The sequence below is a fragment of the Monodon monoceros genome, unplaced genomic scaffold (genome assembly GCF_005190385.1).
Source record: "Monodon monoceros isolate NGI ecotype Baffin Bay Population unplaced genomic scaffold, NGI_Narwhal_1 Super_Scaffold_20, whole genome shotgun sequence".
In the NCBI taxonomy this organism is placed as follows: domain Eukaryota; kingdom Metazoa; phylum Chordata; class Mammalia; order Artiodactyla; family Monodontidae; genus Monodon; species Monodon monoceros.
The window spans coordinates 36,421,136-36,434,918 of NW_021703777.1; the positions used below are offsets into that span (position 1 = coordinate 36,421,136).

The 13,783-nt window shown below is 39.3% G+C and overlaps 1 protein-coding gene and 1 pseudogene across 3 annotated transcripts in view; one reads left to right on the top strand and one right to left on the bottom strand.

The window, feature by feature from the left end:
• MAPK10 (mitogen-activated protein kinase 10) overlaps positions 1 to 13,783 on the top strand; it is a 351,818-nt gene that overhangs the window by 51,187 nt on the left and 286,848 nt on the right. The window lies entirely within an intron of this gene.
• Positions 3,104 to 3,805, bottom strand: LOC114903199 (annotated as a pseudogene).

The following is a 13,783-nucleotide window of genomic DNA, read 5'->3' on the forward strand; positions in this document are numbered from 1 at the left end:
TGGGGAATGGCTTCAGGTATTTACTCAGCACTCCAATCTTCCTCGTGGCTAGAGGAGGGTCTCAGTGGTGGTTAATGTGACAGCGGCTCGATTTATTTAAAAATTATAGAAAATTCATGGGACTTCCCTGGTGGTGCATTGGTTAAGACTCCATATTTCCACTGCAGGAGGTGTGGTTTCAATCCCTGGTCCGGGAACTGAGATCCCGCATGCCGTGCAGTACAGCCAAAAAAAAAAAATTATAGAAAATTCAGACCTATTTATTCTATCATTGAATTTTATTCTTATATTTTAAAAAGTTTGCTTAGTGTATGTATGCCAAGATTTTGGGAGGAATTCAATAATGTTAATATTGATACAGCTCCCTCTCTAGAAATGTCCACAAACTCTTGGGGAACACAAACAAGAAAACAGAACATAATAACTGAGTGTGATGAATATTGTTATGGATAATCTAGAGTGCTGTGGAGGGGATCAGCAAAAACTTAGAGAGGAATTGACATCCAGGCTGAGTCTTACGAACAACATGGAGTTAAGCAAGTCCAGTGGGATTATGGGACTAGCATTCTTGGCAGATGCAACAGCTCAAACAAAGGCTTTGTACAAAAGAGAACAAACATAGTGAATCACTAGTGGTCCAAGTGACTACGGGTGGAGGTGAGGAGATGTCAGCCATGAGTCTGGAGAGATAAGAAGGAGCCAGGTCATGAAGGATGTTCTATGTCATCTTAGGGAACTTAGAATTTATCCAGACAAAAAGAGGGAGCCATTGCAAAGTGTATCAGAGGAAGGGGCCATTATAAGATTTATATTTTATATCTATCACGCTGGCTGCATATTCCTGCAATGTAGGGAAAGGAATAGAGGCAAGATTAGAGATAGGAAAGATGACTAAGACAATGATAACATTGGATAATGACTATGGAACTAATTACAGGGACAATATTCTCATCAGTAAACATTTTTTTAAAATAAAATTATTTAAATATGTACACACATAAAATACTATATAACGTCTTTGTGTTTATAGTTTTTATATAATTATAAAGCCAACAGATTTACAAATTAAATACCAATCAAATTAAAATAATAAAGTTCAAATGAACATTAAATTAACGTGATAGATGGTGTGATTCTGCTGAAAATAAATCCCTGGTATTTAGTTTTAGGGTAGAAAGGGTTTTTAAATTTTTGTTTCACTTGTTTACTTGATTCTTTGCGTATGATGCACCATCATTTGAGTCATCGATATAGTTACTGGTTTCTTTTTCCTCTTTTAGAAACAAATTAGTTTCAAATGACAGTCTCTTTTTTTGATAACCCCCAAATGTAATTGTGTATCACATAGTATAATATTAAAAAATTAAAAATATTATTTAATAAAATATTATTCTTTACTGCATGTTGTTACTGTTAACCAGCTACTGCATACAAATATGGCATCTGTGCAAAAACCTTAGCTTATGACAAGTGTATGGTGATGATCTAGCCCAGGTTTTTTTGTTTTCATCATTTGCTATATTGCTGTATATGATGCGATGCCTCAAGTATTTGCACCCTCCCTTCCTTTTTTGTTTCTGAACTACTGTGAAACTTGGGTTGGTACTGCAAACAGTGATGTCAGTCTTTCGTTGACTTGGTTAATGATTTATATATCAGTTCAACTTTCCCATTAGCTCAGGATAATTAAAGAAAGTATTTTAACACCTATTTTTTATGGCATAAAATAAAAGTCTCAACTTATTAAATAACACAGAAAACTAAGCCTTATTCTATAAATATCTTTTTCATTTACAAAGTATGTTCATGATGTAGAAGTTCTATCTTTATAACTGGTAAAAAATTCAATATGGATGTAATGATATCTGATTCTTTTGTATGATTTTGGAAACAAGCCTATCTCATTCATTCAAGAAATATTTACTGAGAGCCCACCCTGTGCCAGCAACTAAGGATACAAGTTGTATAAGAGAGACAAAGCAGCTAATTGAAGCCAAAGATGCTTATAACTCTTTAAAAATTAAATACAATACTTCAGTCAGTGGTTCTTAAATTGTGGTACCTGGACCAGCAGCACTGGTATCACCCAGGAGTTTGTTAGAAATGCAAATGCTCAGGCCTCAACTCAAGCCTATGAATCAGAACCTCTGAGAGTGGGGCCCACCTTCGGTGTGTTTTACAAGCCCTCTGGGGGATTACCACTGCTTTGGCAGGTTGAGATTGATCTCTTCCAATACCAAGGATATAAGAAGACAATTTTTCTAGAGGCAGAGGTCCTAGGAATAGAATTTACAAAAAAGTGTTCTAAGGAATAATCAGAATTGCACATTCAGGGTCATCAAATGACTAAGATATAAGAAGTTCTTGTTATTGAAGAAGAAATGATAGTAGGAATTATTAAAAATTCTAACTTTAATGAGAATTTGACTGTGCTTTTCTTCTTAGAGTGGATTAGGTCCCTTGTCTTATCCAAGCCTTTGGCATGAGATTCCTTGTGCCATTAAATAGTTTATAGGCAAAGAAAATTATGTTTGCATTCCAGTTCTATGCTCACCAGTCAGTACTGCTCTTTAATTTTTCTCGTTTAAAAAAAAATCTCATCTATTAGGGAAATTCCTACGTGGTTCTGTTCAGTTCCATTTTATCAGAAGCGTGAATCTTTTCTTCATGTCCTACCTCACAAAAAGGGTCCATCTCTCCGTTTAGGGCAAAGTGTGCAGTGTAGGGCCACCCAGGGTGGCTCCTTTTAGCTTCTTGGTGCTCCTTCAGATGGTCCTGTTCTTCCCTCCTACTTCTGAGGCCTCAGCCCTTCCTTCTTTTTTAGTTAGTCACTACTGAACTTTCTTCTCTGCTTCCCACAAATATGGCCTTAACTAATCTTTAGGAGCAGGAAGAAAAAAACTGTGCATTGCAACCGAATTTTCTGTTTTGCATTTCCGTTAATACTTTTTTTTTTTGCTAATCAACTTCCAAATTTTATGCTTGTTTTTTCTATTTCCATCAATTTCCTGACATAGTTAACATGAACAGGAAAATCTTTTCAGTAAATTAAGCAACTGAAGATTCAAGTGAAATCTCAAATGTCTTGAAGAACTCTGGCAAGTCACATATATCCCATGTTGCTTTTGGTTTCTCACCTCTTCTTTGCTTCAAACCCCCAGGCAAGTTTCTTCTTTTTTTGAGCAACCTGTGAATTTTCAGCATCCTTTTTGGCTTTTACAAAGTCGTGGCAGGCAATCACTTTGGCAATTTTTGCACCAAGCTCTCGAGTAGCTACCTGATTGCTGAGTTCCTCAGCCTTCTCAATGTTCCACTCTTCCACAGCCTGGTCTATGCTCTTTTCAAGGCCCGACTTTGCAATTTTTTTCCTTTTAACAGGGGAGTCAAACCTATCGTTGACTCCAAAATACTGAGTAAGCTCCTTCCACTGGGTTTCACTTGAGGACTGTTCACTTTGAGATTCTTCTTCATTCTTCAATTTACCTTTTCTGGAGCGTTTTCTTTTTCTCTTTCTGGATCTTGAAGCTGAGGTTTTCTGTTCAGAATGTTTTGTATGCAGTTCTTGAAATTTATTCCACATATTTAAGGGAATTCCAGAGGGACACTCTTCATATGCATTTACATTTGTCTCTGCTTCAGTTTTTGGTCCATCTGTAGGGATATCTGAGACCTCTGTGTTCGTAATGGTCCCATCTTCTTTACCTTCTTGTAAGTTAAGTTCAGAGCTCTCTACTGTGGCTTCATCATCAGAATTCAACTCAACATCACTTTAATTTAGGCCAGGAGGTAGCAGCCCACTCCACATCTTTTCTGCGGTCCATAGCTGGCCGTCCAGCAGCCATCTTAAGACCCCTGTTAATACTTTGAGTCTTTGTTTTGGTTTCTGTGTTGATCAGGGGAGGGCAAAAATAGTCTTTGGGTTATTAGTAAGAGAGAAAAGGAGGAAGGAAATGCTGAGAACATACAACTACTAATATGAAGATATATATTGATGCCAGAAGGTATAATACGAAGAGATACGTTATATCGTATCTTTTCTATATCTTTTGTGTCATAATAGACGAATAATATACATTGGAGCCAGAGTTATTTTTCTAAACTATTCATTTGACAAATATTCTTTGAGCACTTACTATGTGCCAGAAACTGCAGTAGATGTTAGGGAGACAGTGGTGAACACAGGGAAAAAAATCTTTGCCCTCATGAAGGTTATAGTGTAGTGAGCAAAACTGACCAAATACCTCCCCCCAAAACACATACATTAAAAGTAGAGCAAGTTAGATGGTGAAAAACTTTATGGTAAAATATAAAGCAGGGAAGGAGGTTATGTCGGTCAGAGAATATGGGTTTACATGGGATAGCCAGGGAGGCCCTCTGTGAGAAGGGGACGTTTGAGCACAGACTTGAGGGAGTGAGGGAGCAAGTCAGACAGAATCTGGACAGTGTGCTCCAGGCAGAGGGAGCAGTCAGCACAAAGTCCCTGAGGCCTGGGGCAAGAGGGGAGAGTAGTAGGTGAAATCCCATGGGCCTCACAGGTCAGTGAAGTTTTCGACTTTTTTTTTTTAAATTTAATTTAATTTATTTTTTATACAGCAGGTTCTTATTAGTCATACACTTTATACACATCAGTGTATACATGTCAATCCCAATCTTCCAATTCATCACAGCACCACCACCGCTCCCTGTCGCTTTCCCTGCTTTGTGTCCATACGTTTGTTCTCTACATCTGTGTCTCAATTTCTGCCCTGCAAACCGGTTCATCTGTACCATTTTTCTAGATTCCACATATATGTGTTAATATACGATATTTGTTTTTCTCTTTATGACTTACTTCACTGTGTATGATAGTCTCTAGATCAATCCACGTCTCCACAAATGACCCAATATTTTTCCTTTTTATGGCTGAGTAATATTCCATTATATATATGTACCACATCTTTATCCATTCGTCTGTCAATGGAGTTTTTGACATTCATTCTTTGAAATTTCTCATTTCAAACGTTCAATTTTTCATAATCAGAAGTTTCATTCATATATTTTTTAAAGGCTAGGGACATGTGTTCACTTTATTTGTTTATTTATTTATTTAAATTGGCTGCACTGCTTGCAGGATCTTAGCTCCCCAACCAGGGATCAAACGCAGGCCCCGGGCAGTGGAATCACAGAGTCCTAACCACTGGACTGCGAGGGAACTCCCCAGGTTGTTTTCTTTTTCTTTTTTTTAACATCTTTATTGAAGCATAATTGCTTTACATTGCTGTGTTAGTTGCTGCTGTATAACAAAGTGAATCAGCTTTACATATACATATATCCCCATATCCCCTCCCACTTGCATCTCCCTCCCACCCTCCCTATCCCACCCCTCTAGGTGGTCACAAAGCACCGAGCTGATCTCGCTGTGCTATGTGGCTGCTTCCCACTAGCTATCTATTTTACATTTGGTAGTGTATATATGTCCATGCCACTCTCTCACTTCATCCCAGCTTACCCTTCCCCTCCCCGTGTCCTCAAGTCCATTCTGTACGTCTATGTCTTTATGCCTGAACTGCCCCTATGTGTTTTAGAACCTTTTCTTTTTTTTTAGATTCCACATATATTTGTTAGCATATGGTATTTGTTTTTCTCTTTCTGACTTACTTCACTCTGTATGACAGACTCCAAGTCCATCTACCTCATTACAAATACTCAATTTCATTTCTTTTTGTGGCTGAGTAGTATTCCATTGTATATATATGCCACATCTTCTTTATCCATTCATCTGTCAATGGACATGTAGGTTGCTTCCCTGTCCTGGCTATTATAAATAGTGCTACAAGGAACATTGTGGTACATGACTCTTTTTGAATTATGGTTTTTTCAGGGTATATGCCCAGTAGTGGGATTGCTGGATTGTATGGTAGTTCTATTTTTAGTTTTTTAAGGAACCTCCATACTGTTTTCCATAGTGGCTGTATCAATTTACATTCCCACCAACAGTGCAAGAGTGTTCCCTTTCCTCCACACTCTCTCCAGCATTTATTTTTGGTAGATATTTTGATGATGGACATTCTGACCAGTGTGAGGTGATAACTCATTGTAGTTTTGATTTGCATTCCTCTAATGATTAGTGATGTTGAGCATCCTTTCAGTCCGTATATCTTCCTTGGAGAAATGTCTATTTAGGTCTTCTGCCCATTTTTGGATTGGGTTGTCATTTTGAGCTGCATGAGCTGCTTGTAAATTTTGGAGATTAATCTTTTGTCAGTTGCTTCATTTGCAAATATTTTCTTCCATTCTGAGGGTTGTCTTTTCCTCTTGTTCATTGTCTCCTTTGCTGTGCAAAAGCTTTTAAGTTTCATTAGGTCCCATTTGTTTATTTTTGTTTTTATTTCCATTTCTCTAGGAGGTGGGTCAAAAAGGATCTTGCTGTGATTTATGTCATAGAGTGTTCTGCCTATGTTTTCCTCTAAGATTTTTATAGTGTCTGGCCTTACATTTAGGTCTTTAATCCACTTTGAGTTTATTTTTGTGTATGTTGTTAGGGAGTGTTCTAATTTCATTCTTTTACACATAGCTGCCCAGTTTTCCCAGAAAAGAGGCTGTCTTTTCTCCATTGTATATTCTTGCCTCCTTTATCAAAAATAAGGTGACCATATGTGCATGGGTTTCTCTCTGGGCTTTCTATCCTGTTCCATTGATCTATATTTTGTTTTTGTGACAGTACCAGACTGTCTTGATTACTATAGCTTTGTAGTATAATCTGAGCCAGGGAGCCTGATTCCTCCAGCTCAGTTTTTCTTTCCCAAAGATTGCTTTGGCTATTCAGGGTCTTATGTGTTACCATATACAATGTGAAATTTTTTGTTCTACTTCTGTGAAAAATGCCATCGGTAATATGATAGGGATTGCATTGAATCTGTAGATTTCTCTGGGTAGTATAGTCATTTTAACAATGTTGATTCTTCCAATCCAAGAACATGGTATTTCTCTCCATCTGTTTGTATCATCTTTAATTTCTTTCATCAGTGTCTTATAGTTTTCTGCATACAGGTCTTTTGTGTCCTTAGTTAGGTTTATTCCTAGGTATTTTATTCTTTCTGTTGCAGTGGTAAATGGGAGTGTTTCCTTAATTCCTCTTTCAGATTTTTCATCATTAGTGTATAGGAATGCAAGAGATTTCTGTGCAGTAATTTTGCATCCTGCTACTTTACCAAATTCACTGATTAGCTCTAGTAGTTTTCTGGTAGCATCTTTAGGATTCTCTATGTATAGTATCATGTCATCTGGAAACAGTGACAGCTTTACTTCTTCTTTTCCGATTTGGATTCTTTATATTTCTTTCTCTTCTCTGATTACTGTGGATAAAACTTCCAAAATTATGTTGAATAATAGCAGTGAGAGTGGGCAACCTTGTCTTGTTCCTGATTTTAGAGAAAATGGTTTCAGTTTTTCACTATTGAGAATGATGTTAGCAGTGCGTTTGTGATATATGGCCTTATTGTGCTGAGGTAAGTTCCCTTATGCCTACATTCTGGAGCGTTTTTATCATAAATGGGTGTTGAATTTTGTCGAAAGCTTTTTCTGCATCTGTTGAGATGATCATATGGTTTTTATCCTTCACTTTGTTAATATGGTGTATCACATTGATTGATTTGCATATTTTGAAGAATCCTTGCATCCCTGGGATAAACCCCAATTAATCATGGTGTATGATCCTTTTAATGTGCTGCTGGATTCTGTTTGCTAGTATTATGTTGAGGATTTTTGCATCTATGTTTATCAGTGTTATTGGCCTGTAGTTTTGTTTTTTTGTGACATCTTTGTCTGGTTTTGGTATCAGGATAATGGTGACCTCATAGAATGAGTTTGGGAGTGTTCCTCTCTCTGCTATATTTTGGAAGAGTTTGAGAAGGATAGCTGTTGGCTTTTCTCTAAATGTTTGATAGAATTTGCCTGTGAAGCCATCTGGTCCCGGGCTTTTGTTTGTTGGAAGATTTTTAATCACAGTTTCAATTTCAGTGCTTGTGATTGGTCTGTTTATATATTCTATTTCTTCCTGGTTCAGTCTCAGAAGGTTGTGCTTTTCTAAGAATTTGTTCATTTCTTCCAGGTTGTCCATTTTATTGGCATATAATTGCTTGTAGTAATCCATCCTGATTCTTTGTATTTCTGCAGTGTTAGTTGTTACTTCTCTGTTTTCATTTCTAATTCTATTGATTTGAGTCTTTTTCCTTTTTTTCTTGATGAGTCTGGAAATGGTTTATCAATTTTGCTTATCTTCTCAAAGAACCAGCTTTTAGTTTTATTGATCTTTGCCATTGTTTCCTTCATTTCTTTTTTTCTTCCTTTTTTTTTTTTTGCGTTTCATGGGCCTCTCACTGTTGTGGCCTCTCCCATTGCGGAGCACAGGCTCCAGACGCGCAGGCTCAGAGGCCACGGCTCACGGTCCCAGCCACTCTGTGGCATGTGGGATCTTCCCGGACCGGGACATGAACCCGTGTCCCCTGCATCAGCAGGCGGACTCTCAACCACTGCGCCACCAGGGAAGCCCCCTTCATTTCTTTTTCATTTATTTCTGATCTGGTATTTATGATTTCTTTCCTTCTACTAACTTTAGGGGATTTTTTGTTCTTCTTTCTCCAGTTGCTTTAGGTGTAAGTTTAGGTTGTTTATTTGAGATTTTTCTTGTTTCTTGAGGCAGGAATGTATTTGTTATAAACTTCCCTCTTAGAACTGCTTCTTCTGCATCCCATAGGTTTTGGGTTGTCGTGTTTACATTGTCATTTCTTTCTAGGTGTTTTTTGATTTCTTCTTTGATTTCTTCAGTGATCTCTTGGATATTTAGTAGCATATTGTTTAGCCTCCATGTGTTTTTATTTTTTACAGATTTTTTTCTTTAATTTATATCTAGTCTCATAGCATTGTGGTCGGAAAAGATACTTGATACGATTTTAATTTTCTTAAATTTACCATGGCTTGATTTGTAACTCAAGGTATTATCTATCCTGGAGAATGTTCCATGAGCATTTGAGAAGAAGGTGTATCCTGTTGTTTTTGGATGGAATGTCTTATAAATAACAATTAAGTCTATCTTGTTTAACGTATCATTTAAACCTTGTGTTTCCTTATTTGTTTTCATTTTGGTTGATCTGTCCATTGGTGAAAGTGTGTTTAAAGTCCCCTACTATTATTTTGTTACTGTCGATTTCCCCTTTTATGGCTTTTAGCATTTGCCTTATGTATTGAGGTGCTCCTATTTTGGGTGCATAAATATTTAGAATTGTTATATCTCCTCTTGGGTTGATCTCTTGATCATTATGTAGTGTCCTTCTTTGTCTCTTGTAATAGTGTTTAGTTTAAATTCTATTTTATCTGATATGAGTATAGCTACTCCAGCTTTCTTTTTATTTCCCTTTGCATGGAATATCTTTTTCCATCCCCTCACTTTCAGTCTGTATGTGTCCCTAGGTCTGAAGTGGGTCTCTTGTAGACAGCATATATATGGGTCTTGTGTTTGTATCCATTCAGCCAGTCTATGTCTTTTGGTTGGAGCATTTAATCTGTTTACATTTAAGGTAATTATCGATATGTATGTTCCTATTACCATTTTCTTAATTGTTTTGGGTTTGTTATTGTAGGCCTTTTCCTTCCCTTGTGCTTCCTGCCTAGAGAAGTTCCTTTAGCATTTGTTGTAAAGCTGGTTTGGTGGTGCTAATTCTCTTAGCTTTTGCTTGTCTGTGAACATTTTAATTTACCTGTCAAATCTGAATGAGATCCTTGCTGGGTTGAGTAATCTTGGTTGTAGGTTTTCCCCTGTCATCACTTTAAGTATGTCTTACCACTCCCTCTGGCTTGTAGAGTTTGTGCTGAAAGATCAGCTGTTAACCATTTGGTGATTCCCTTTAGTGTTATTTGTTGCTTTTCCCTTGCTGCTTTTAATATTTTTTTTGTATTTAATTTTTGATAGTTTGATTGATATGTGTCTTAGTGTGTTTCTCCTTGGATTTATACTATATAGGACTCTCTGTGATTTCTTGACTTGATTGACTATTTCCTTTCCCATAGTAGGGAACTTTTCAACTGTAATCTCTTCAAATATTTTCTCACTCCCTTTCTTTTTCTCTTCTTCTTCTGGGGCCCCTATAATTCGAATGTTGGTATGTTTAATGTTGTCCCAGAGGTCACTGAGACTGTCCTCAATTCTGTTCATCCTTTTTTCTTTATTCTGCTCTGCAGTAGTTATTTCCACTATTTTATCTTCTAGGTCACTTCTCCGTTCTTCTGCTTCAGGTATTCTGCTATTGTTTCCTTCTAGAGAATTTTTAGTTGCATTTATTGTGTTGTTCATGTTTGTTTGTTTGCTCTTTAGTTCTTCTAGTTCCTTGTTAAACGTTTCTTGTACTTCCCTCATTCTATTTCGAAGATTTTGGATCAACTGTACTATCATTACTCTGAATTCTTTTCAGGTGGACTGCCTATTTCCTCTTCATTTGTTTGGTCTGGTGGGTTTTTACCTTGTTCCTTCATCTGCTGCATTTTTCTCTGTCTTCTCATTTTGCTTAACTTACTTTTTTGGGGGTTTCCTTTTTGCAGACTGCAGGTTCGTTGTTCCCATTGTTTTTGGTGTCTGCCCCCAGTGGGTGACATTGTTTCATTGTGTTGTGTAGGCTTCCTTGTGGAGGGGACTGGTGCCTGTGTTCTGGTGGATGAGGCTGAATCTTGTCTTTTTAGTGGGCAGGACAGTGTCCAGTGGTGTGTTTTGGGCTGTTTGTGAAGTTCGTATGATTTTAAGCAGCCTCTCTGCTAATGGGTGGGGTTGTGTTCCTGTCTTAGTAGTTGTTTGGCATAGGGTGTCCAGCACTGGAGTTTGATGGTCCACCACCTCAATTTGGGATGATTCGTTGTTTATTCAGGTATTCCATAGATGCAGTGTACATCAAGTTGATTGTGGAGATTTTATCCGCTGCTCTGAGGCTGCATGGAGAAATTTCCCTTTCTCTTCTTTGTTTGCACAGCTCCTGGGGTTCAGCTTTCAATCTGGCCCAGCCTCTGGTTTAGGTCACCTGACAACATCTGTTCTTTGCTCAGACAGGACGGGGTTAAAGGAGCAGCTGATTAGGGGGTTCTGGCTCACTCAAGTTGAGGGGTGGGAGTGGTACGAAATGTAGGGTGAGCCTGCAGAGGCAGAGACAGGCGTGAGGTGTGCTGTGTGTTCTCCTGGGGAAGTTGTCCCTGGCTCACGGGACCCTGGCAGTGGCGGGCTGCACAGGCTCCCAGGAGGGGAAGTGTGGATAGTGACCTGTGCTTGCACACAGGCTTTTTGGTGGCTGCAGAAGCAGCCTTAACATTTCAGGCCCGTCTCTGGTGTCCGCGCTGGTAGCTGTGGCTTGCGCCAGTCTCTGGAGCTTATTAGGTGGTGCTCTGAAACCCTTCTTCTCGCGCACCCCGAAACAATGATCCCTTGTCTCTTAGGCAGTTCCACACTTTTTCCTGGAGTCCCTCCAGGCTAGCTGTGGTGCACTAGCCCCCTTCAGGCTATGTTCACGCAGCCAACCCCAGTCATCTCCCTGGGATTTGACCTCCAAAGCTGGAGCCTCAGGTCCCAACCCCCACCCGCCCCGGCGGATGAGCAGACAAGCCTCTCGGGCTGGTGAATGCTGGTCGGCACCAATCCTCTGTGCAGGAATCTCTCCACTTTGCCCTCTGCACCCCTGCTGCTGTGCTCTCCTCTGTGGCTCCGAAGCTTCCCCCCCACCCTCCATCTCCGCCAGTGAAGGGGCTTCCTAGTGTATGGAAAATTTTCCTCCTTCACAGCTCCCTTCCAGAGGGGCAGGTCCCATCCCTATTCTTTTGTCTCTGTTTTTTCTTTTTTCTTTTGCCCCACCCAGGTACGTGGGGAGTTTCTTGCCTTTTGGGAAGTCTGAGGTCTTCTGCCAGCGTTCAGTAGGTGTTCTGTAGGAGTTGTTCCACATATAGATGTATTTGTGGGGAGGAAGGTGATCTCCATGTCTTACTCTGCCGCCATCTTGAAGATCCTCCCCCCAGGTCTTTTTATAGCTTTCATTTCTCTCGCTATTATGTACATACCTTTTCTATGTACTGGAGCACATTTATAAAATTCATAAAATCTGCCTTAAGGTCTTTGCCTACTAATTCCACCTTTACTGCCATTCCTGTGCCTGTTTCTATTGATTGATTTTTCTTCTCCTGCTTAGGTGTCATAGTTTTCTGCTATGCATATCTGGTAATTCTTATTGGATACAGAATATTTTGAACACTGTGTTGTTTTATTCTTTGTTAATGTAGACATGAAAGCCAGGGAGATAGAAGTGTTGGGCCTGGTTTTAGCACGTGATTAAGCTACTGTGGATCACACTGACACTTTCAAATATTGCTTTTGTGCTTTATTTTGGTGGGTCCACAGCAGCCTTTAATTTAGGGATAATTTAACTGACTACACAGGTGATACCCTTCTGAGGATTCTATCCAAGTTCCATGGATTATCAACATTTTCCTCTCTGGCCCATGAAAAGACAAACTATTCCCAGCCTGGCTTGAGTTCTAATAATTTCTTCAGGTGAGTCTTTCCACAGTTGTGTGGAGTGTTAACCCAGATGTGTGGTGATCAGCACCTAGCAAAGCCTCAAATGGCTTTCTCTTCAGATTCCAGGAGCTCTTTCTCTGCAGCTCCTCCTTCCTGCTACCCTGTCCCAGGAATTCTAGCTGCCTCAGCCTCCCTGAACTCTCATCTCCTGCCCTGCAAGAGACTGTGAGACCCTGAGCTTCCTTAGATTTTTCCTTCCCTGTGTCTCTAAAGCTGCCTCCAATAATTTGGCAATAATTTGGAGAAAGTGAAAAGATCACTTCATTTGTTTTTCTTCTCTCATCGGTCACAGTCTTGCTCTGGCTGTTGTCCAATGTCAGAAAATACTTATTTTCACATATAGATCTTTTTTTTTTTCTTTTAAGCAGGGGAGCAGTCCTCTTGGCTGTTAATCCCTCATGGGGAGAAACAGAAGTCCTAGTATAACTTCTGACTGCCAAACACATGGGCTAATTAAAAGCTTCTCAGACCCTAACCTGTTTATGTTTATATGTGAACTCTGGCCCACACTTAAAAACCTATATACAGTGGAAGCATAAATTCTGCCATGGGTTTTGGGTTGGGTTATCGCAGAGTAAACCCAGAGACAGTGATTTAGGTGCAGAGTAATTCATTTGGGAGGTGATCCCAAGGAACACAAATGGAGGAGAGGGGGAAGGGAAAGACAACGCTAAACGGTGTGTTATCAATTCACTCACCAGATATAGCAAAGGGCTCAGTCCTGCAGAGGAACTCGGGGAGATAGAATAGATTTAGCATATCTCAGAGCTATCACAACCGGGGAGTAAGGAAGCTGGGTATATATCTCTCAGCTCCACATCCATCATTTGTTGAGAGGTGCTTCTGTGAGTGTTGATTCTCTGCACTCCTGGTTTGTTCTCCATGCAGATTGAGCACATTCCCTGTGGCCAGAGAAAAGCCCTCAGGCAGAGAGCTTCAGGTGTTCACAAGCTTCATGCTGTGAAGGTGAAAGCTAAGGGGATGTAAGTGGGTACCAGTAATGTTACTAGCACCAGAAAAAGATGTAAATTAAACTCACAAAGCAGAAGTGCTCTTCTTTCAACCCAGCAAACTAAAAAGAGCTGACCTAATAGATGCAGGCTTCTGTCAACCGTCTCTTCCTTTTGTAATAATAGAGAATATTCTCTAAGTTTTTATTTCTCAAAAGTGCAGTAAACTCACAAGGAATGAATAACTCTG